Source organism: Talpa occidentalis, unplaced genomic scaffold (genome assembly GCF_014898055.3).
Source record: "Talpa occidentalis isolate TD23 unplaced genomic scaffold, MPIMG_talOcc4v2.1 talOcc4.7, whole genome shotgun sequence".
Classification (NCBI taxonomy): domain Eukaryota; kingdom Metazoa; phylum Chordata; class Mammalia; order Eulipotyphla; family Talpidae; genus Talpa; species Talpa occidentalis.
In genome coordinates, this window is record NW_023605083.1 from 25,071,450 (window position 1) to 25,095,819 (window position 24,370).

The window sequence follows — 24,370 nt, forward strand, 5'->3', positions numbered from 1 at the left end:
GCCATAGGTTTACCCTAAACTTTCATATATTGATGCACTTTCTAGAAGGTACAGCTTAATAAAAGAAATGGGGAAAGGAATCTGGTTCATAAATCTTATTTTTTCCCTTTTTTTGTGTTTTGACTGAAATACAGATTATATAATAATAGTAATGATACTTTAGTATTTTTCTTTTAGATCCTCCAGGCCCCTTTAGGTAGAATGCATGAACTGCAAACAATTATGGTTAGAGGTCATGAATGAAGTCACAAAGAATAAAATTTCCATAGGTAGAGAAATAGGTCTCTTAAGCTATCTTTGTTTATTCTTCTCGCTATTATGGGTGATTTCCATTGTCCGCAGAGAGATTCCCCATAATTTCCTGTCCCGCCAGTTCATGTCTCTTAGATAAAATTCTTGCTATTTTCATTCTTTTCTTGAGTATGGTGAGCATCTTTATGATTATTACTTTGAAGTCTTTATCTGGAAACTTACTTATCTCCATTTCCTTAAGGCTTTTTCCCCTGGGATTTTATCTTATTTGGAACATATTCCTCTGTCTCCTCATTCTGCATGACTTTGTGTTTATTTCTATATATTAGCTGAAATCTTAATCTTTCCCACTCTTGATATTTATCGTTTAACCTTGTCCTAGCTCTTTGAACCATCTGTTTGTCTAAGCACCCTGAGTTTTTCTTAAATTTCCAGTTGAAGGTACCAAGATCTCTTTCATTGTTTGAGTGGTGGGACCCAGAAATACAATCCCCCCTAGCCACCAGTCAAGTATGGAAGGGGCACCCCCTCTTTAGGTATGTGTGCACCAGCCAGCCTTGGTGGGGCCTCAGCAGTGTCACACAAGACGAGGGTGGTTCACCCCTGGTGGCTTCAACATGGCCACGATGTATACAGAGGGGGCAGGTAGCGTGCCCCAACTGGTTTGGCAGGACTGCAGCTGTGGCATGGGGTGACTTGTCCTCCACTGCTAGCAGATTGGAGGGATTTCCTTTTTAACAGATCCTCCAGTGTTTCTTTCCCCAGAGAGATTCCCTGTAATTTCCTGCCCCACCAGTTCATGTTTTAAGCTTGGCAAGTAAACCTGTCATGTACAGTCCAGGTACTTTTCATATTGCGGCTTTTGTTTTGGGTCCCAGTTTGAATGAGTCCATGTTTGAGCCTGTAGGAGCAGACTCTCCAATCCCTATTGCCTCATGCATCTCAGTCCAGTTGTTTTTCAAAGCCAGAATTTGGGGAGTTTGTCTCCCTGGTGCAGGTCCCAAATGTTCGGGCGCACACCCTTTGATTCTCAGAGAGAAGCGCCATATTTGCGATATGTTTGCTGATAGTACATCAGCATGCTAGGGTTGGTGTTCCTGGCAAGAAATTGTTTCTGCTTCTCCTCCCCTTCTCAATGTGCTCCTTTATGCTTTGATGTAGAGGTATGTTTAGCTAGTTTTTGCTTCTGTCTCAGAATTGCTTCATATTTGGTTATAGATTTGTCCTGTGGGAAAAGTTCAGGAACTATGTTGCCATCTTATCTTGGTGTTTTCTGTTATACTCTCTCTTAACTTGGTAGATATATATTCAATAGCTCTGTTCTGTTCTTGATTCTCAATGTGTTATCTTGGATTATGTATTGAGACCCTTGAGGGATTAAATGTAGTGCTGATCCTCTAACAGGTGTTTTGCTTTTGCTGCCATCTTAACACTGGGTATATTTCTACTGATTGTCCCCCGGTGCCCATGTCTGAGTTCCTGATACGGTGATCAAGTCAAAGACTGATTAACTGTTAACTGGATTTGCTGTATTTATGGGTTTTCATTTAAAATATGAAGCGCATAGACATGGGTTTTGTCAAAAACTTTAACTTTCGTTAAAGTAGCAATTAGATCCTACTTTAGTTTTTATCAAGAAAGTTCACACTGAGTACTAATAAATCATTAAATATTTAAGAATGCAGGCATATTGGTAGTTTTCAGTTTAGTAGTTTTCAGAAACAAATTTTCTTTGCATGCTTTAAGGACATTTAAAAATGTATTTTTAGCTCCTCAAATTATTTATGTAAAACCTCTCTTTGTTCCAATTACTTTTTAGTTGAGTCTAGAAACACAACCTTAGCTTATTAAATGTAGGGAAGTATTTTAAAGGTTGTCCAGTGCAGCAAAAGCTTTAAATATGGGGCCTTCTCCTAACTTCAGATGTAGAGTTCTGCTTGACAATCAGCCTGATGACTATGGGAAGCTTTGTCAACCTAAATGGCAGAATTCACCCCAATTTAAGTTTTCTAGTAGCCATAGATGAATGAGTTGCTTAACCATTAATCAAGTATAAGAGCTATTTGGGAACCACGTACTGCAGTTCAAGCCTCAGTTCTAGCATCTCAGAGACTTGTGACTAGTCAGGTACTTAACATCTCTGAGTCTTATTGTTCAAATTATTTTAAAAAAATGATCCATGCAAATGAGGTTTGCAATCTAGCATGTGTGACTAGCCTGGATGCTGAGCAAACATGGCTCAATAAAATAGGTATAGTAACCTGCTCTCCAGGAGCTCAGCTCATAAGACATGAGAATGAGTTACCTACCCATTATAGTCAGAAGATATGTTCTGTGATAGGGATCACCTTGGCTTAGACCTGGGTACACTGTGCAGGTAAACCTTTTGGAAAACTTACATCAAAGCTGAGCTAGGAGTAATGACTAGGAGTTGACAGTTAGAAGTAATTAGGAGTCTCTTAACTTTCTTCCCTCTAAAATGGAAACACACCTACCTTGTTGGGTTGTAGTGAGAAATACATGAAATGACTATAACACACTAGCACTCTGCCTGCTAATTCAGTGTTGCCAGAAAACATATATTCAGTATATGTTTATTCAATATATATTCAATAATAGGTACCATTCTAGCCAATGATGATTTAGAAAAGAATCAGATGCCATCCTGGGTCTTACAGGCCAGACATCCAACTCCAGTTCCCTAGACACTGTCTATTCTTTCTCCTGTTCTACTGTATTGTACTTGTCTGTCCGTGCATCTGAGTCTTGATTACCAGTTTAGTGTGACCAGGATTGCTTCTCTCACTCACTGCTGCAGCTTCAATACTTAGCACTTCCAGCTGCCTGTGAACCTTTGCTTTCTGTCTTATCCCCTGCAGCAGGTGCCTGCCATATCCTCTCTCCCTGCCCAGTTTTCAACGATCAGCCCCAGCTTTTATTTGTTGAGAGGTTTTGTCTCAGTGCTGAGGCTCATTCAGCTCCCACACAAGAGAGAAAAAGAGGAAGTGAAGGGGAACTGAGTCCCACCACAGTTGCTGTCAGCAGTGTGGGATACAGTTGGTTGATGGATCAATGCCCCAGTACCTGGTGCCTGGATAGATAACTCTCAGACACGTGTTCTATGCTAGCATAGAGTAAGGCCCCCTTAGGTCAGTTACCCCTAGCAACAACTTGATTGATGATGTGCCTACCTTTAGCTGGTTTCCCTTCCTTATCTTGCTTCCCTTACTACCTTACCAGGGATTCCCCCAACTCCCAAATCAATCATTAACACTTGGATCCATGTTTCAAGGTCTGCTCAGACTGGTCCACTCAGGACCAATTCCCTACCTATACCTAGGGAATTCTGCTTCCTATGAAAAGCTCATCTCCATGATAAGAACAGAAATTCAGATATGCTTGAGCCAGGATGGGAACCATGACTTGGGCTTTGCAGATCATATGCTCCCACTGCACTATCTAAATCAGAAGTAATGTCACAGAAAGTAGGAAATGCCCAAAATTGATTCTATTGACAGACAGCAGTGGAGACAATTTACATGCTAGCTTACAAAACCCAGTGTGGGTGGCACACACAGTGCAGTCCAGGAGATAAGGTGTGGCAGCAATGGAGACTGTACCCTAGCATTTCCACCTGGAGATTTTTGAGCACTGCTCCTCCCCTTGCACATGCCTCTCAGTTTTGGTCCTTTAGTCCTTTCAAAGATTCTTTGATCTCTCTGTTATCATTCGTGGTAAATTCCTCTCCCGCCAGCATGTCAAGGTCAGTTTCTGTAGTTTGTAACTCTAAGAATGTGGTCTGTATCAGTATAGAGTCAGGAAAACAGTCCTCTAGATCTTAAAGCAGATGGAATTTAATGCAGAGAATTGGTTAAAAGGATGATGGGAAAATCAAAGAACAATGAGGCCCTCAGAGCAGAGGAGGAAGGGAGCTCCCTGTCCAGCAGAAACTAGAGCCTCAGCAGCTCCTGGCTGGAGGGACCAACCAGGGGGACCCAGGACCTGAACCTCTGCAGGATGGCGGGAGAAAGGGAAAGAAATGTCTGGTCTCTTCCTTATTTACGCCTTTCAATTTTACCCCATACCTCCTATAAGCTGTAAATAACCAGAAGCTAGAGGGTAAGGGAATCTGTAATTCAGAACAGAACAGAGGAAGAGCTAGAAACATATCTGAGGGCCTCCCTGGTGGCGCAGCGGTTGAGCGCTGGGTTGCGAAGCTGCCTGCAGCCTCTGCAGCGCCAGTTTGATCCCCGGCTGCTCCCCGGCCACCATAGGAGGGTCCCACATGGCGCACAGACCTCTCCTGCCGCCCACTGCTCCCCTCAGCAGTGTATTTCATCAGTCTGCCTGCTCTGCTCCCTGCTCTGGTGAATTTTCTCACCCTCCCGCGCTTCTGACTGTATAAATAAATAAATAAATCTTTAAAAAAAAAAATATCTGAAAGCCCACAGGCAGTTCACATGTAGTAGGAACTCAAGTATTTTTTTGACTGTATGAAAACAGACTAAGCAAGAAGGCTGGGACCAGGACCTTGGGTTATAGCAACTCTTGAACAATAGGGGAATAAAAGGATTCTCCTAAAAAGCAGCCCTCAGACATAGGAGGAAACCAAGAGTAGTGTCTTAGATGCCACAGTTCTGAAGCAATCAAATCTGCCAGCCTCGTAAGTGGATTTCCACCCAATAGACCTTGAATTATTCATTGAGTCTAGGCTGGAGACTCAGAGCTTATCCTTAGCTTTGGGTATCATAGCGTCTAATCCAGGCTATTCCCTGGGTGACTCGGGTTATTAAGTGAGGATAGCAATGCTTGCCAACTTTTGTTGGGCAAGGTAAGAAGCAGTGAATAATGAAGGTTTTAAATACTTTGCAAAAGGGATGTGTTGCAGTAGGAATTTTAATTGATGAACTAGAGACAAGCATATTCATTCTTTCAATTTGAATGTATGGGACTGTCTTGTCTGGCTTAATAAATGGAATGTACTATCTTTGTTAGTGGCCATGCAACCTTACTGCAGAAGAGAAAACAAGTGTTTTTGGGATTTGTGAGGAGGAACGTGGTACAATGAAAAGAGCATAGACTTGAGATTCAAGCAGACTTGTTTTAGTTATAGCTTTGCTGCTTCTTAGCCTGCTGATTTTAGATACTTCATGTTGTCAATAGAGTCTTGGTAACTGCTACTTTAAATGATGTATAATGAAACCAGGTCTTCAAACGTTTTTTTCTCATCAATGTTATAACAAAATGACACTGAAAGAAATGATGTCATGCAAGGACCTGTTGTATTTAAACTGAACTTCAGTATCTTCATTTAAAACATTCATCATAACAGTAACTCCTGGTTTAGAATTATAATTTTTATGATTATGTGGGTAAAGCTTCTAGCATAATGACCAGCAGACTGAGCACTTCATAAAATTTATTCCCTCCCTTAACCAACCTCCCTCCTCTTTACCGTTGCTCTAACCTAGGGGAGGGAAAAAGTAAGTAAGTAAACTGAAATACATCCTAGAAAAAAACGGCTAGCATGATTTGGTTTTACAGAGAAATGCCTAAAGGAATTAGAACCCCAAACTCAGTGCTTCTGCTCATTGTTAAAAGTCCCCAGATCCAGGGGAATTTTAAATCAAATTGCATTTATTCAGAATTTCAAATGTTCTAAAAAAAATCATCTTCATTTATTTTGATTTTTAAAATACGTCTTTACTTCCCATGATGGCTGACAAATATCTATTTATAATTTGTGTGGTATTTCATTCTCAGGTGGTTTCTCGCTGTTTCTGTGACCCAAGCAGGGAGTCCTGTTACTCACCACCCTGTTTCTTCCTGACACCGCTAGATATATGGTTGGCCCAGCCCAGAGGAGCTGGGCCTTTGTCTGGGTCAACAGCAGCAAGTGTTGCCAAGATACCACATAAAACACTAGGCCCCTAGGTCTCCCTCAGGACTTCTGGAGCAGCTGTCTCTAGCTCAGCTGTTAAATTTTCAGTAACTCCATGAAATCTAAATGCATCTGTCTCCCAGATGGGACCCTGCCTAATAAAGTGACTTCCTCCATGCTGGCCAGTCTGTGTTTTTAGTCGGCCCCTAAAGACAGTGTGGGGCTGAGAACCACAGTGGAGACTAACTAGGATGGAGGAAAACCCTATGATGCCTCATGGCAGAAAAGTGCCAGCCAGCCTTGAGACCAGGGGGCTGCTGTCAGGGTCTTGGCAGCTTGGCTTGACTTTGAAACATTACATGGTGCCTGGATCAACTCAGGTCTCATTTACACTCTATCTTTGCACAGGTCATCTCTCTGCTTCCTCAACTGTTCCAGGTGTTCTTTGGCTCAATCCACTTTTATCTTTTAATTTTGGACCCTAACAGATAACTATCCCTTTGTCAGACATGTGCCTTTAAGTGATTTTGTTTTAAAAAATAGGATGTTAAACATATACACAGGGATGGAACACTCCAGGAGAGCTGTTCCTCCCTTGCTGGCAGCAGCCAAGCCCACTGGCAGGTAGTGCCACTGTCCCCAGTAGTCTGGGATTACTGCAGCAGCACCTACTCCTCCTCCGACCCTGTTCAAAAAAATCTGATTGTAACTAGAAGGGCGGAGTGAACCATGCTTTGTTGTTTCAGGACTAACAGTAAGTCATTTAATTTCATGTTCTAAATAGTATGCTGCCTCTGTTTATTCCAGATTATGTAAAGATTTCCGACATTTAACTGTTTAGTTGAGGAACTAATGTTTCTTATTCAATTATGTTTCCTGCAACAGTATTTGCCCATTAATAAAAACATTTCACTTTTTCTGTACATGTTAAGTCTTCCCAACAACCCATAATACTCAAGGAAGAGTTTTTGGCAAGTTACATATAGAAAGGTGTTTAGTTCTTATAATAACTCCACAAAGTGTGTGCATTATGATCCACATTTTATAGATGGAAAACAGGTGAATTGATTCACATAAGATCATAAACGGCAGAGTCAGGACTTGAAGCCAGTCAGCTTGAACCCACGTTCCCGAGATCAAGCAGTACAGCCTATGATTTAACTTTCCACACAGCATATCTACCAGATGATCAGTTAATTTTTTTCTTATAGAGCTCCTTCTCATGTATGTCAAGTCCTCTAGTTTCACCTGGATTGCTTGTTTTCTACACCTGTGCCCACTTGTCATCCGGGGACTTATTTTCACTATTGTTCAGGGAATTTTCTTTATCTCCCTTCTATATTGATTTCTTGCTTTCTGGAAATTGTTTCCTTTTCCTTGGTTTACTTCATTGCTTAGATGGAACCATCTTTCAGAAGTCGAGAAAGGTACATAGAAGACAAATACTTTTTAGATTGTAAATGTCACAAAATGTTTGTATTCTATCTTCTAGCACTGCATATAACTTTTGCTACCATTCCTGTTCTGGATCATTCATGTGTGACCTCTTTTTTTACCCTTTCCTGAAACTATCTTTGTGGTGTTCTGAAATAGTACAATGTTGGTGGATCTTTTCTCATTTGTTGTGCTGAGTGCTCTGTAGGCTTTTCAGCCTTCAAGTTGAGAAAATGTTCTTGGAATAGTTCCCTTAACATTTTTCTCTTTCTGGGTCTTATTGCTAGAATGTTGGCCCTCTGCATTGGTATCATAGTTTCATCTCTTTGCTCTGACTTAAAAAAAAAAAAAAGATTGAGATTGTCTTTTCCTTGGATTCATTTTTTGTATGTGAGATGTATATATATCACCATTAGCATTTTTTAACCAATAATAGATATTTGGGTATGACATAAACACACTATATCTATATAAGCCTTTATATATATATCTATATATATGACATTATAGAAGACACATGTCTGTGTCTCAATCTTATGAGATATATATATGACACATATAAATTTTATCTATCATTTAAATTTGATCCTAATAATAGCATCATGACTTTGCTTTAAGGATAAATAGCTTATTTTATCTCTCTAAGGTATTAATTATAGTTTCATTAAAGTTTTCCTTTTTTAAAATTCTTTGCTTCTTCTGTTTTGATGTTTACATCTTTTATGTTAGAGACTAAATGTCAAGTAATCCTTGACATTCTGTTCATACTTTTTTTTTTTTAATGCTGATTAGAAGCTCTGTATGCTTAAACCTATCTTGTCAACTGTAAACTGTAGAATAATTGTGTGTGTGTGTAAAATATATATGTATGTTTGTCATGAGTTGACTTTTTATTGAATATTAGTACCTATAGGTTTTTCCCTAGGCATGATATTTATGTACGTCAAGTTTTGAGATAGTTTATATTATGGTGGCAGAAACTTAAAATTCAATATCTTGTAGTTTCTGCAACTTGGACCCTGCTTCCCTGTCATGTTGCTTAGCAATCTTCTCTCATCTTATATACAGCTGTTTGGGTCATGCTGACCATATCTTCGGAGCTTTCTTTATACCCTGATCAGCTTTACAAATTATTTCCTAAATGATCACAGAACTGTTGACTTTGTGCCACATACCCAAACAGCAATGATTGTGTTAAAAAACTAATAGTTATATGATAGCTATTGAACTTGACTTCTGCAAAGGTGCCAATTTACATATAATCCTTGTTTCCTAATTGTAATAATGCATGTAGACCCATTCATTAAAATAATTACATTTATCTTGAAGTGCATCAATCTTCTACTGTAGAACTAATGGTTCTACTAAAACCAACTGTTTATTTATCCTCCTAAGGAGCATGCTTGAGACTTTCTATGTATTGGAACAGTCACACTAGAAAGTCTTACTGACTTCTAATTTAATTCTCTAGACCCGTTGGCAAATTCCTTTGTAAATGACTCCGCCCTAAGCTCTTAAGTACTTAAAATGGTAAATACTTGATTTCCTTTATGTGGCATCAAATATTTGATTTTCTGATCTTATCTTACTAGATGTCCTAGCTTCATTTGATATACTGGACTGCTCTCTGCTTCTTGAAGTTTCCTCTCTGCTTCTTGAAGTGTCCCTAGATAGCACCTTCTTCACATAGAGTGGTTTTGATTCTCTTTTGTTAGTTTCAGCTCCTCAACATCAGATATGATAGTGCTTCAAGATCCTATACTCACCCCCTTTCTCCTCGTTGGTCTCTTTAGGTGATTCCACCCAGTCTGCATTTATACTGTTGAGCCCTAGATCTTTAACTGTGTTGTATCTCCGGGACTCCCATCTCTAGTTGCCTACTTGATATCGTCACATAGTCCAGCACTAGATGTCTATTGAACAACCATATGGAACTGTTGAGTCCCTCCCATCAGTACTCATCCTAACTACTCATTCATACCTCTTGCCACTTTGGAATATGGCACCAACATCTAACTCCTTGCTCAAGCCAAAAATCTGACAATTACTGTTATCTGCCCCTCCCATTTAATCCACAAAAACCATTTATCTGCAAACACTATTGATTCTACTCCAAAAATGCTTGGTCCAATATTCTGTATTGCTGTAACTATTACCTTAGATAAAGGCATCATGTTCATTCCCTCCCTAGACTTTTTGAACTGGCTCTTCCTCTGCCTAAAATGAAGTGCTCTCATTCATACATGGCACATTTTTTCTCATACTTTCATCTCATCCTGTGTCCTCAGAGAATCTTTCTCTGGATTACAGTACTTAGTCGTATGATACTTAGCAAAGTGTTTTCATATTCATGAATTTATTTAATACAATTAATTAGATTATTGATTGATTTTTTTTCTTATGTACTATGCCAAGCAGAGTTTGAGAGTCCTGTCCCCCATGGGAAAGCTGACAGGGTGACGAAACTGAATTATTACTCAGATGTATACTGGATAAGAAAACTTATGCCAAACTTTCAGAATATGTCAGGGATTTGTAAAAATCACAACAATTATGTATATTTAATAAGTTATAGGCCCCCCAGAGTGTGGACGCCTTAAGAGTAGTGAACTTATCAGCCTTAATCAGCATGATATCAGTGTTTGGCATTAAGAAAGTACTCAGTATCTGTATGTTGAAAGGTGCTTTAGAACTCATCTAGTCCAGGGGCATCCCTGGTGGTGCAGGGGTTAAAGTCTCAGCATTATCAAGCTATCACCAGCCACTGCAGTGAGTTCAATCCCTGGCCAGGGAGCTAACCCACCTGGCACAGCAGACCTCTCCTGTCTTCCCCGCTGCTCCCCTCAGCAATGTGTTTCAATCAATCTGCCTGTTCTGTTCCCAACTCTGTCTCTGGTGAATCGTCTTAAACCACCCTGCCCACACCTCTGGCCTGTACCCCAGTTCTTGAATGAATAAATAACTAAATCCTTTTTTTATATATATTTTTTACATTTTTGCACAATGTATGCATTTTCATCTTAGTTATAGTCCCCATACAATTCCCACACCCCTTGTTTTGATCCTATTCTCTCCTCCCCCGCCCCCTTGTAGTGTGTCTCTGGGTTATAGTTTTTTGTTGATTTTGATTTTTGCTTTATTATAATTAGTCTTTTTCCTGGTTCCTTATTTAGGTTTTCTAAATTCCTGCTATGAGTGAGACCATCTGGTATTTTTCTTTTTCTTTCTGGCTTATTTTGCTGAGCATGATCCCTTCCAACTCCATTCATGTTGCTGCAAACTGCATGTGTTTATCTTTTTTGATTACTGAGTAATATTCCATTATGTATATGTACCACATCTTCTTGATCTAGTCATCCATTTTTGGGCATTTGGGTTGTTTCCATAGCTTAGCTATTGTAAATTGTGCTAACTAAATCTTTAAAAAAAAAAAAGTCATCTAGTCCAACCTTTCAACTGTTACAGGTAGAAAACCAGAAAAGCAATTTGCCAAAGGTCAAACAAGCAGCAGACTACTATTTGGCTTTTTGGTTTAAGTTTTCTCATTTTTATGGTGACCTCAATTATTGCTCATAGCAATTATTTTAAAATATACTCTTGGTTTCACCCTTATGATCCATTTATTGTCTTACTATTGGGTACCCGCATTTTTCCATATGAGGGTACTGTGACCAGATGCCAACTACCAACTAGTTGCCAGTGATTGGTCATCATCCTGGAAGAGTTGTGAACTTTGGGAACTGACTTTTTGGCAATTGTCTCATTGACCTACTATAAACTTACTTAAAAAAAAATCAAATACTTGTAGAATTTTACATCTACTTTGTTATTACTTCAGTGACCCTTTTTTTGGTTGTTTTCTTTTTATTTATATATTTTTTACATAATTGTTCAATTTTAAACAATGTTTGTTTCCCCTACCTCTCAGGTATAGTCTTCATAGAATTTCCTTCACCACTGCACCATTTTACAGGGTAATTGTGATTTGTTAAAAGCCTTTCTTCTAGTTCCTTTCTTCACAAGCTGTTTAATGTGAAGCAAGCCCTTAACACTAAGTTTCAATTTTGTTACCGACAGCTTTCCCATAGGGGAGGGGACTCTCAAGCTCTCTTTTGGCATAATACATATGGAAAGTCACTCTACATGGATTAAATCAATAATCTAATCAGTTGTATTAAATTTATGAATATGAAAACATTTTACTAAGTATAAATGCATTACAGATATAAGTGATTAAATATAAGGGATCACTCACATTAATCAATCCCTAATGTATTAAATATAAAAAAGTTCTGTGATTTTTTTCTAAGTCCCCAACAAATGTCAAACTTTCAGAATAACTGTTTTTATCCAATATCCGAGTAATGATTTTAATTATCTTTTATTAAAAAATACTCATTATAAAAAATCCAAATATGTAAAAAGATTTAAGTTCCCTTTTACCTCAAAAATAGCACAGGTGCAACCCCCAGACATAAACAGTAAGCTAACTATAACTGCTTATCAGTGTCATCCAGAGCAGTGAACTTAATGACCTCAATCAGTATAACGGTACTATATGAGTTACAGAGCATAATGTAATAGTTTAGTAGTTGACTGAGTCAGATAAACACTTGATATATTAGCTCCTTTTAATGCTCACAATAACCACATGATTCCAGAATTACTGTGATCCTGATTTTATGTATGTGCAAACTGAGGCGCAAAGAGGGGACGCTTATTTACCCAGTTTCATAGTGCTTTGAACTCAGCCTGTCTTGTTCCAAAGTTAATGCGTAGTTATTATAAACAACATATCTTAACCACCTTTCTGTATGAGTATACAGAGATCTATTGCATACTTTTAGTACCTATAGAACACTCTCTTGCGTGATGGATCAGTTCCTAATTCATGATAATTTTAATCCATATTTTCATTAAAATAAATTTACAAAAAAAGGTAAGTTGTTAAGGATAGCTTTAATACTCTTGTATGTGCCCTTTTATGGCATAAATTTCTAGAAGTTGAATACAAGGACATGTACACTAAGCTTTGGATGAAAATTATTATTCGTCATGGATGGTAATTTTTGGTGGAGAATCAGAGAACTTCTATGTGTTTTTTCTCCTTAAAGAATATGATTGCTCTGCTGTTTGACAAGAATATTTACCACATGACAAACAACATTTCGGGAATGTCCCCCATATTTCTGCAAGTTGCTGTTTCTGCACTGGGCGTGGGGTGACAGGCAGCCAGCAACCTCTCTGCTTCTGCCTGGGGTACCTAGAGACTCTTGGAGAATTAATGTGAGGCTGTTCACCTTGGCTCAGCCTGCAGTCTACTCTGGCAGATTTATTGGTTCTTTTAGGTTTTCACTTATCCAAGCAAAACCTGTCACTTGTACTGTAGGGAAAGGGATGAGAACTGTGAGGAATGAAATTCCACAGAGGTTTAACTCTACCACTCACCCTATCCTTGCATATGTCTTAAGAAATGGAACTCATAATTGTTTTCCAATTTCACATTTAACTAGCATTTTTTCTTAAACCACTGTTACAGGAAAAGTATGTGAAAGGAAAGGAACATAATCACACAATCAACTAATTCACTTGTTGTTTTGTAGTGAAAAATATTGAAGAAGATAGGATACCTGCTTCCAAGAAGTTTTCTGGCATCTTCAACTTTTGTAGGAATGGAGATGGAGAAAATGGTTTGAATTTAGAGCAATAAGATCAGTGCTAATAATATCCCTATTTTATTAATGAAAAAAGTAAAGCTTAGAGGAGTTAAATTACTTAGTGTAACTCATTCTGATAGCAAGTAGTGTACGCACAGCTTAAATCCTGGTTCTAGTCTCAAAGGTCATGTATTCTGTATTGTATTGGTTGGTGATCTCTAAACCATACTGATGCCCATTTCTAGTTTCATCTAGTTAGTGCAGAACCACCTTCTATATAGTACTGCACATAGAGATGCTGGATATTGGCTGTTGTACATACCTAGCCAGGGCAGGAAGAGAGTAAGGGAAGAATTCCCATGTTCCGAAAATAAAGAACCTCATAGCCAACATGGTGAGAACTTGAGCTCATGCCACAACGGAACAGTGGATGAGACATGGTCACAGGACCTAACAGCTAGGGAATGGAGTTTGTAACAAATATGTAGACTATAAGCCTTGATGCTGACCTTGTCGAAGAGGAAGGGTTAGAACTGAAATTCCCAGGTGAAGTTAGAATGAAGAGTTGTTACCTTCATGTAAGATGTCTATAAAACCTTGCTCATTTACTGAGAAAGTCAACTGGTAAAATTCTCACTGATTAGATAGCTGGATGGGGAAAAGTTTTCCACAATAAATGGAAATTTAAAAGTCTATAATGCATAGATGTAGAATGCAAATTTTAGACTTTTTTATAGTACAGGAACCCTAAATGGAGATACTAATACAAGTTCTATAAATACATCCAGGTTGATGAAACTCCTGGAGTTCCCAGAAAAACCAAATCTCGGAAAATTGTCCCACAATATGGGAGAGTTAGCGGATACCTGTGGGAGGAATAACACCCCAAGAACCTGAGAGGATGAGTTTAAAACTGTAAATTAAATATATTTGTAATCATTAAAGACACAAAGTGATAAATACCCTCATGAAAGAACAGTACTAAAAAAGAACAGGGAGATATGAAAAAAAAAAATTTTTAAGTGAAGCATTGTGAATAAAAAGAGGCACATGGCCAGCTTTAAGTAGATTGGCACAGTTAGAGAATGAAAGAAACATCTGAGGAAATTACCTAAAATCCTGCAGATAAATCCAAAAGAGAAGTCAGAGAGGAAGGATTAAACTATAAGTTTCAATTTAGGTTTATTGAGAATTTCAGGTGGAGAAATGGACAAGGGGCAAGACTTTATGTGAAAATGACAATGAAGTTTCTAGAACTAAGAAAAGCCATGACATCTTAGATTGAAGAATCACACTGAATCCTACACCCAAAATATAAATTAGCTATGAAAAACAGAAAACTGATAATTTTAGTTGAAAAGCAAGTAGAGAGAAAAGATAACATGCATAGGAACCATTATTAGGATAATGGGGGAATACAAGCAAAGTAGAAACCAGAAGATAAATCTTGTTGATCAGAATCATTTGACAAGTATATTAAAATTCAGTATTTTAGTTATGCCCTTGATGCTCTGGATAGTATTCAGCAGTATGCATTTACAAAAAAACTTCTTGGGTCATTTGATAGGCTTAAAACACTTCTGTTCCTTAGCATCAGAGACATAAGCCACACACTGATCTTGTGTGTTAATGAAATGACCCCTACAAAAAAAAAAAAGGAGAGGTTGAATCTATAACTAAGGATAGTAATAATTTTTTTTTCCTTGAATACTCTCCAGGGGAGCTGTGCTAAATCGGGCTGGAAGATGATATCAAAGTAATAAAGCATTAATATAAGTATTTCTGATCTCACATTTCCATTTCTATTTCCCCCATCTTCTCCACTAACATGTATGAGTAAAAGAACAGGTTGTCCTGCCTCAGACCTCCAGGATCCTGTGTATTTGTGAGGTGAATGAATGGCCCAAGTTTACAGAGAATTTAGCAATAAATTTTTCCTACCTTATTTGATATTTCATATTAAATACAAAATTACACCTCAACCCACTAATAGCAGAAAATTAGTGTACTTTGTCCTACTTTTTGAACTTTTAAATAACACCACTATTTAGTAACACCACTTCTAGGATTTTATCCTAAAAACCTGAAACACAAACGCCTTTATACTCAAAGATGTGTGTTCCAGCATTATATACATGTAGAGGAATTCCTGGAAGTCTCCAGAAGGAATAGAGGGCAGTGAGATCCTGGCACTCTTGTTCCAGCACATGTAGTAATATAATAGCTTTTTGGTTTAAACTCCTCACACATATATTTTGCTTTGTCACTTTTAATAGAGAATGCTTAAATAACTTTGTCCACATTAACAGAACTATTAGGCTTTGAGCCTACAGTTCACAAAAGAAATGTAAATGTAGCATGACCATAAGAAAATATTTGAAAGAAATAACATTTTCCCCCATTAATGAATAGATTTTTTAAAGCAAAGGTCAGCCTTATCTAGCATTGGTGATGTGGATAAATTGGCACCTTTATTGCTGGTAGTACAAGTTATACATATTTTCTAGAGAGAAATTTGGTAATATGTAGCCAAATCTTAATAATTCATGTAGACTTTCTGCAAATCAATGTAAAACTATTTAATTGAGTAAGTGTAGTATTATTTATATTTGAAAATTTGGAAACTTAAGTGTCCAAAAGTATGAATTATTTAGATAAATATGCAATGGGATACTATGCAATAGAATATAGTTAGGAAAGATATTCATACTATATAGGTAATAAAAATTGCAAAACAGAAGTTAAAGTAAAAACTTGTTAAATTATTGATAACATAAAATATCAAGAAAGATATACTAAATTGAAATGACTGTCTCTAGATGGTGGGACTTATGATTTTTCTATTTTAATTTTTAAAATAAAGTTATGATCATAAAAGATTTACCAATGAGATAATGTTCCCCCAAATGAGATTTAGCACAAAATGAAGGTTGCCTTATAATTACAACTATGTAGAAATGTGCACATTAACAGGAAGAGGGAACAAGAAAAGAAGGGAAGGAGGGAGGAAAAATGTCTCTTAATAGTGGTTTTCTGGTTTATAGTTGCTTGTTGATTTTTTTTTTAAAGATTTATTTATTTATACAAGCACTGGTACAGTTAGAAGTGCAGGAGGGTGAGAGGATTCACCAGAGCCAGAGGGGGAGCAGAACAGGCAGACCGATGAAATACACTGCTGAGGGGAGCAGCAGGCACCACAGGAGAGGTCTGCGTGCCATGTGGGACCCTCGCCGGCGGCCAGGGATCAAACCGGTGCTGCAGAGGCTGTAGGCAGCTTTGCAGCCCAGCGCTCAACCACTGTACCACCGGGGAGGCCCTGATTTTGATTTTTACTTTATTATAATTAGTCTTTTTCCTAGTCTTCTATTTAGGTTTTCTAAATTCTTGCTATGAGTGAGACCATCCAGTATTTTTCTTTTTCTTTCTGGCTTATTTTCGCTGAGCATAATCCCTTCCAGCTCCATCCATGTTGCTGCAATAACAAGCAACTATAAACCAGAGACACAATATGGGGGGTGCGGAGGGAGTAGGATCAAAACAAGGGGGATGGGAATTGTATGGGGACTATAACCATGATGAAAATGCATACATTGTGCAAAAATGAAAAATGATGTAAAAAATATAAAATTAAAAGAAAAATAGTTTTATTTGGCCAATGGAATATGAGGCAAATATTACCAACTTTTGTGGCATTTCACACTTTCAAATGTAGCACCAATTTTATACATAGAAGAAATAACTGGATATTAAACAAAGTAATTAACATCTTTCCATCTTATTTTATATACCACTCTGCTGGATGAAGTATTCATACTGAATCCTAACACCAAGTTTTGGGCTCCAATCAGGCCACCACACTAGGTAAGTTTATACAAACTGCTATTACAGAATTTATGATTTCAATCAGGGAAAACAGACTTTTCCAGAATCCTCTCATGAGTGTAATAGGAAACTGGGTGGGATTCGAATTTGTCTCCACTGAGCATTCCATCTCTGTCACTAAAGGGGAAGGAGAGCAGTGAGATCTTGGCACCCCTTCTCCAGACCCATGTTGTACTCCATTTGCTTTTTGGCTTGAACCCCTCACACATATGCTTTGCCTTTCCGCTCTCAAGCGGAGGGCTCCTTGCCTACACCAGTCTGGATGTCAGCAGGTGGCCCGCTGGCCCCAAAAGCTTTCTGCATGAATTACAGTGTGTGACTTCTGCACAGTGAAACTTGGCACCCCACATGCAAGTCCTCCCTGCCCCCTCCCCACACATACACTCTGTATTCCCTGAGAAGCCATCCAGATTCTTGGCCTGGATATTGGGTCAAAGCCAGACTTTCTTCAAAGAATCACCTACTTTCCATCTGCTAACATACCACGTCCCCTTCCCTCATTCCAGGGGAGCACACACTGTAGTCACTTTCCAGCTTCTAGGCTCTTCTCCAGTCCTGTCTCCAGAGCTACTTGAATGAACTGACCTTGTCACTCCTTGGCCCTGAGTCTTCTGCAGCTTCCCATCACATTCAGGAAATGTGTGTCTCCCCTTTATTGCTCTGCCACATGGTTTCACACTTGGCCACCCTCTCTGTTTTCTACCTGCTGTTCCCTCTGCCTTTTCCACTTTGTTCCCCACTGTCAAGGGCCCCAGTCTTCAGAAATTAATTTGAGTATCATTACCACTAGGAAGCCTTTCTCCACTCTAATTCCTTCACTTCCACCTCCCCTGTCCCTCCATCCAACCCAAGGTACTCTCACAAATGACACCCACCAGCATCTAAGAGTCTCTGCCAGGCCATCTCCTTCCTTCCTGGATTGGGAGGGTCTTGCTAGCAGGGTTTTTCAGTGGTTTCATTCCAGTGCCTACTTACTTTCACAATTTCCAGAGACTAGCAAATGCTCAAATATGAATCCAGCAATTCTTTTCATGGTATAACCCCTACATATGCAGATATGTACACAAATGTTCACAGCAGCATTATTTGGATAAGTACCAAAAGGAAAATAACCCAAATATCTGTGAACCACAAAATGGTAAGTGAATCATGGCATTTTTAAATAAATTCTATACAATAATGAAAATATTATAAATGAATCTCAGAAACATGTTGAGTGAAGGAAGCCAGACCCAAAAGAGTAAATGATGTGTAATCCCATTTATATAAGCTCAAAAGCAGGCAAAAGTCAGCCAGATACCAGATGTGATTGAGAATAATTCCTAGGTCCAGGATAACTGACAGGGGGCCTGTGGGTTCTGTTTTCTGATCTTGGTGCTGACTCTGTGGACATTTTCATATTGTAAAAATGCATCCAGCTGTATGTGATCTGTGCATTTATTTGAACCTTACACTTTAATAAAACTTTTAATTTAGAAAAGCTCCCTTTGTGAAAGATGTTCCTCTGTGGTTTTAAAGGAACAATGACAGAAATGGTCAGGCCAGGTTTGGCTCAGGTGAATTTCTAGCTTGAGGAGTGTTCTCTCCCCTTCCCCCAGAAGTGTCATCTGGGACATTTAGGAGGCAGGGAAAAAAAATTTGTTTAAAAAAATCTCTCCTTATCTAGAGCTAGCCTTTAAGAATTGTCATGCTCAGGGCCTGCACTGGTTGAGCGCTGGGCTGCGAGGCTGCCCCCAGCCACTGGCAAGGGTCCCACAAAAAAAAAAAAAAAAAAAAAAAGATAGTGATGCTCAAAAGTGTTACCGGAAAGTTTGACTTCTTAACTTGAATTTTGGCTAGCTCAAATAATTTTGGAGTAAACCAGAGTATATATATAAATAACTGTAATTGGAATTTCATTCTTTGCTTGATATCTTTATCCTCCTGTTTTTAAGGCTTCATCACAATGGATATAAAGCTACTGGCCTGCACACATCACATCAATCAAACCTCCCATACACTTAACTGATTCACATTTCACTGCTGTAGTTTAAAATTGGTTTTCTTCTTTAGGACAAGGAGTGTGCTTACTTATCCAAACCAAGGAGCTGGTGCAAATTTTCTCTCCAAATTTTAAGGGTTCTAGCAATACCAGACGATGGGCCTTTTTAAAACTACACTATCTTCTCTGTAAACAAACAGATGACTGTGGAAAAGGAGCTTGGGAAACCTTGTCTCTGAACTTGCTACAGTTATTTTGGCTGTTGCCTTCTGCAGCCTGACACTGGAGCCCTTCCAGCCTTCACTGCAGGAACTCACCAGTTTCTCGCTCACGTTCTCTAATAAAGGCCTTTCAGTGTCTGCACAGATGGGAATTCTGCTGCCACCTTCTCATTTCACGTTTCCTGCACTTTTCTGTGCATATACTCTACTGCCTGAAAATAGAATCCTGGGGTTTTGTTTTTTGGTTTTGTTGCTTGAGTCTGTGTGTAGGAATTTAGTGGGGAAATGGACAGGGTTTCTGTAGTTCCCTGTAATTATCACTCCCGGAAGTGCTTTTCCTGTTGGCTCTATGGTGGAGGTGGAGAAAGGATTCAGAGGCGAGCTCAGCATGTCAGCATGGTGCTGTACTGGGTTTTCTTTCAGGGCTGCTTGGAGAGCCTGTGAGGTGGGAGGTTGGTACTGACCCTTGTGCTACAAGGATGCAAGAGAACAGGAACCTTTGCCAACCTTGCCACCCACTAGCCCCCTTCACCAGTTCTCTGCTCTCCTGGGTCTTCTTCCTGATGGGATATACCCTTCTTCTCTGCCTTTTTTCATTGAGTTCCACAAGGGATCAATCTCCCCTGCTGCTCTCTGCCTCATTGAATTGTCACTATCCTTCAAGGCCCTGTTCCAATCCCACCTTCCCAAGGAGCCTTCCTGGATGAAGTGACTCCCCCCTGCCTTGTCTAAGTAGAGTCCCAGGTGACTGTTCAGTCTAGGGGTGGTGCCCACATACAAAGATAACTTACAGCAATAATTCTGGAGTTCTTGTGTGCGCCAGGCACTGTTCTTGGCACTTTACCTATATAAACTCAATTCTTACAATGATTCCATAAACTAGGCTGCGGTACCATCCCCATGTAATAGATGAGGCCCATAGTAGTAGCATCTCCCTGATCACATTAGAAGCTCCATTTATGCCCAAGGCTCAGGGACTTGCAATTCTTGTCCATTTAATCATGTGGTTAATAGGACCTGAGACCATGAAAATACAATTCTAAAATCATTTCTGTCACAGACATAGGCTGCCTTTCCATTCCTGTCAATATGGGAGACTGCAATAGAGTTGGAGGAGTTTATGAAAACCACAAACAACAGGAAGACCTTATTTGGGTGCACTCTATGCCAGGCCAGCTACTGTTATGATATACATTCATTATCTCTCCATTTCAGTTTTCCCAAAAAAAGAATCAGATAAGGGGCCCTACCTGGTGACATAGGGGTTAAGTTTCAGCACTGTCACCACTGTGACCGGAGTTCAATCCCCAGCCAGGGAACTGACCCATATGGCACAGCAGACCTCTCCTGACTCTCCCGCTGCTCCCCTCAGCAGTGTATCTTAGTAAATCTGTTCAGCTCCCCACTCTGTCTCTGGTGAATCCTCACCACCCCTCCACACCTCTGGTCTATACCCCAGTACTCTACATAAATATAAATAAAATCTTCAAAAAAATAAATCAGGTAAGGGTTGCAAAATGCTTGCAACTAGATCAAGTAAGCAGATGAAGGCCTATAGCAAAGGGAATACAGATACAGGAAGTCAAAATCCTGAGTTCAATAATTACCCTAAAATAGATCCCTGAAGGACCATCCTTTCAGTGAGAGACAAAAATTTGGCTCTAGGCTTTCTAATGTTTGACAAACAAAGGAATACAATCAATTAGAACAACTCACAATTGCTTTTAAGATAAAGAAAAACCAGATACTGTGATGAAGCATGAGCAAATATTGCAAACCATTTCTTATTACAACTCTTAATGCAGGACAATCTCATCTTACTGAAGGACAGATGGTAAAATCCATTTGTGAGAGAGGCAGAACTACTGGGTTTGGGTATGCAGCTTAATTTGGCTTAACATTATCTAAGAGGTGGACAACACATTTCAGGCCATTTTTTATGAATGTCATTTCTCACAGGTGCTCCAATCCAAACCTCCCCACCTTCGACTAAAAACTGAATAAGTGTTCTGGTTTAACCCCTATTAATATCCTATAGAATTAGCATGTCCAGGAACAGCCTTTAGAAAACCCAATTCTATAGGCAAGATGTAGCTTTAAAAATTGGATTTTTTAAATCATACAAACTCTCTTGTATGATTTAGGATGCCTTCAATAACCCAACCTCAATCTGCTTTTCCACACCTAATTTATTACCCACTCCTTTAGCATCTGTGTGCTTGATCCAAGCCAGAGTACAGAGTTCCATTAATACATTCCGTCTCTCACTCACTGAGACCTCATACATGCTGCCTGGAGCACCCTCTTCTCCTAGCTTTTGTCTCCTGGGTCTTGAAGGATGTTACCTTTTCTCAGAATCCTTCCCTAAAAATCTATCTTACCCTTTATTAATGGGCTCCTATAGCTCTTTACTTAAACCAAATAATCCCCATTTTTTTAAGCTTCTGATTTTTTTTTTTGGTCAACTTGTGAATTCCTCCAGGGTGGAATGTGTCTTTTTTAATCTGTGTATCCCACCAGTGGAGACATAGTCTGACCTGGATTTATTTCAACAAATATTGCGTGTTCCCTATGCTGATAAAGTAAGCTGGGACAATTCTCATTCTGTGACAGTTAAATAAAAAACAAACCAAAAAAGTGAGTTACTTCATGGTAGCTCAAATATGTTTGCATTGTTTTCAGGAGTCATCCAGGACTGTTTAGATGGATTATTCGCTATGGCTTGGTATAGAAAAGGATCACCTGGCAAATAGGTTGAACCACAAACTAATTCTACTGAAGTCTTTTTTCTTAACTAAATGTATCTTAGACTTGACAAGTTTCAAAGGTACACTGATATGTTGCCATTATTCTGAATTGTCTTTTTGGTGTGACATCTGTCATACCAAAGAAATTTGCAAATAATGTTTGGTGTACAGACCCACTACTTCATCCACTAGTAAGATATATGCCATTTATAAGTAAAACAGAGCAACCATCTCAAGAGACCTTGATCATTTTACAGCAGGGCTATGAGGGTCAGAAAAAAAATTATCTACTCTGTTTTGATTTTCTGATGCACATTGTAATTTTATCAAGTCACCCAATTATGTTATCATTGAAAGGATCTGTTTTTGGGTGAGACTACAGTAAGCAGTGTGCAAATATGACATTATTAAACTTTCAGAGCTTTCAATAAGCAGTCCATAACAAAAAGTCATATACTGGACATTCAGAGCAATATAACCATTGCACAAATGTGAGAATATTTCCATAAATGGAAGTCAAAAACTGTTAAGCAATGTAAGCATTGGGTACAGAAACTAAAAGATATTTTAAAGGCTTCTTTGCATCATATTGCTTATGGCTATACCTTAACCAGCCTAACAGCTTTTTTTTTTTGCACATATATGCAAATTCAAGTGACATTAGTGATATTTGTTTTTTTTAAAGATTATTTATGCATAAAAGAGCTAGGGTATAGGCCAGAGGTGTGGGGGTGGAGGAGAACTCAACAGAGACAGAGCGGGGAGTAAAACAGGCTCATCTACTGAAATACACTGCTGAGGGGAGCAGTGGGCAAGGCAGGAGAGGTCTGCTGCTCCATGTGGGTCAGCTCCCTGGCTGGGATTGAACTCATGTTGCAGTGGCTGGCAATAGCTTCACAGTGCTGTGTCTTTAACCCCTGTGCCATTGGGGAGACCCCACTATGATTTTTGTTAGAAAATAAGTTACTTTACATTTGAGAGGAGTTGCCATATGCTATAACATACGTAACTTTCAGGAGAAGGTAGGTCTAATGGACAAAAGAGAGTAGATCTAGGTTATTACAAATTTGCCCCCTTTTTGATTACAGATTCAAAAGCTCACCAAACTTACATTAATTGTGTGCCAACTTCTGTTAGTATAAGAGAAAGAAAGAGGACTGAAATCGTACCTATCCATGTGGAGCTCATAGTATCATAGAGCAGACAGATGAGAAAAGAGGTATCTGCAATATAATCCTGATGTAAATTCTGAGGTGCAGGAACTCAAAGCACTATGAAAATTCAGAGGAAACGTACTGCTGAGACATCAAAGGAAGGCTTCCAGAAGGGGCGAGTCTTAGAAGATAGAAAAAGTGAGCAGCACACATTGAGGCAAGAATGGTTGTGAAATGAGAAAGCAAGAGAGGATCTGGGGTACCCACAGGCTAAGTGGCAGGTGGAGAAACACACTTTGAAGGGAATCAAGAAGTGACGAGAGAGAAAGCAATAGGACCAGTAGAAAATACTGCCAAATAAGACCATTTGGGGAAGTAAGAAATTACAGATAGTAACTCAAAGAGTCAACAGTAAAATGCAGAGGAAAAATATAAAGAGGGGAGAATGGGAACAACATCCAAGTTGATGGGAGGCCAGGTGTGAGTGAGAGGAGTGGACCATAAGAGAAGAGCTCATCCTCCAAGATAACAGGGATGGATCCAAGAAAGGGAGCAGGAGCAGGTAAATGGATAGGTGGAGCACCAGAGGTTGATGTAGCTCAGGCCAAATGGCTTTAGCTTTTTGGTTAGTCCACAGCAAAGTCACCTGCTGGAAATGAGGACACAGGGGCTGGGAAAAGGGCTGGAGGAAAGCAACAGTTTGGGGGACATTGGAGAAAGAAGTAAACGAGAATAATAGTACTGAGAGCACTGGATTAGAGATGCCTCTCATTCATATTGTTCTTTATCAACCAGCAAAAGTCCAGCAATAGTAGAGAATTATAGTAAACATTTGCCAAGCATTTATTATGTAATCTTAGCATCTGTATATATTGCATTATGAAAAATAATGACTTCCCAAGAATGGCTACATCCTAACTCTGAAACCTATGAACTTTCTACATTATATGGCAGAGAGAAATTTAAGTTGCAGATGGAATTAAAGTTGCTGATCAGCTGACTTTAAAGTAAAAAATTACCCTGGATTATGTGGGTGGGCCTAATATAATAGTATGGGATGCATAAGACAACATCTAACTGATATGCCGTAAGAACGAACTCAATCTTGCTAACTTTGAAGATGGAGCCTCGAGAAGCTAGAAAAGACAAGGAAATGGATTC

At 39.0% G+C, this 24,370-nt stretch overlaps 1 long non-coding RNA gene across 7 annotated transcripts in view; it reads left to right on the top strand.

Moving 5' to 3' along the window:
* The window catches only part of LOC119230583 (uncharacterized), a 230,447-nt gene that overhangs the window by 143,429 nt on the left and 62,648 nt on the right, over window positions 1–24,370 (top strand). For all 7 annotated transcript variants that reach the window (XR_008549577.1, XR_008549578.1, XR_008549575.1 and 4 more), the window contains one exon: window positions 17,030–17,085. This is a non-coding gene — a long non-coding RNA (uncharacterized LOC119230583). The remainder of the gene's footprint in view (window positions 1–17,029; window positions 17,086–24,370) is intronic.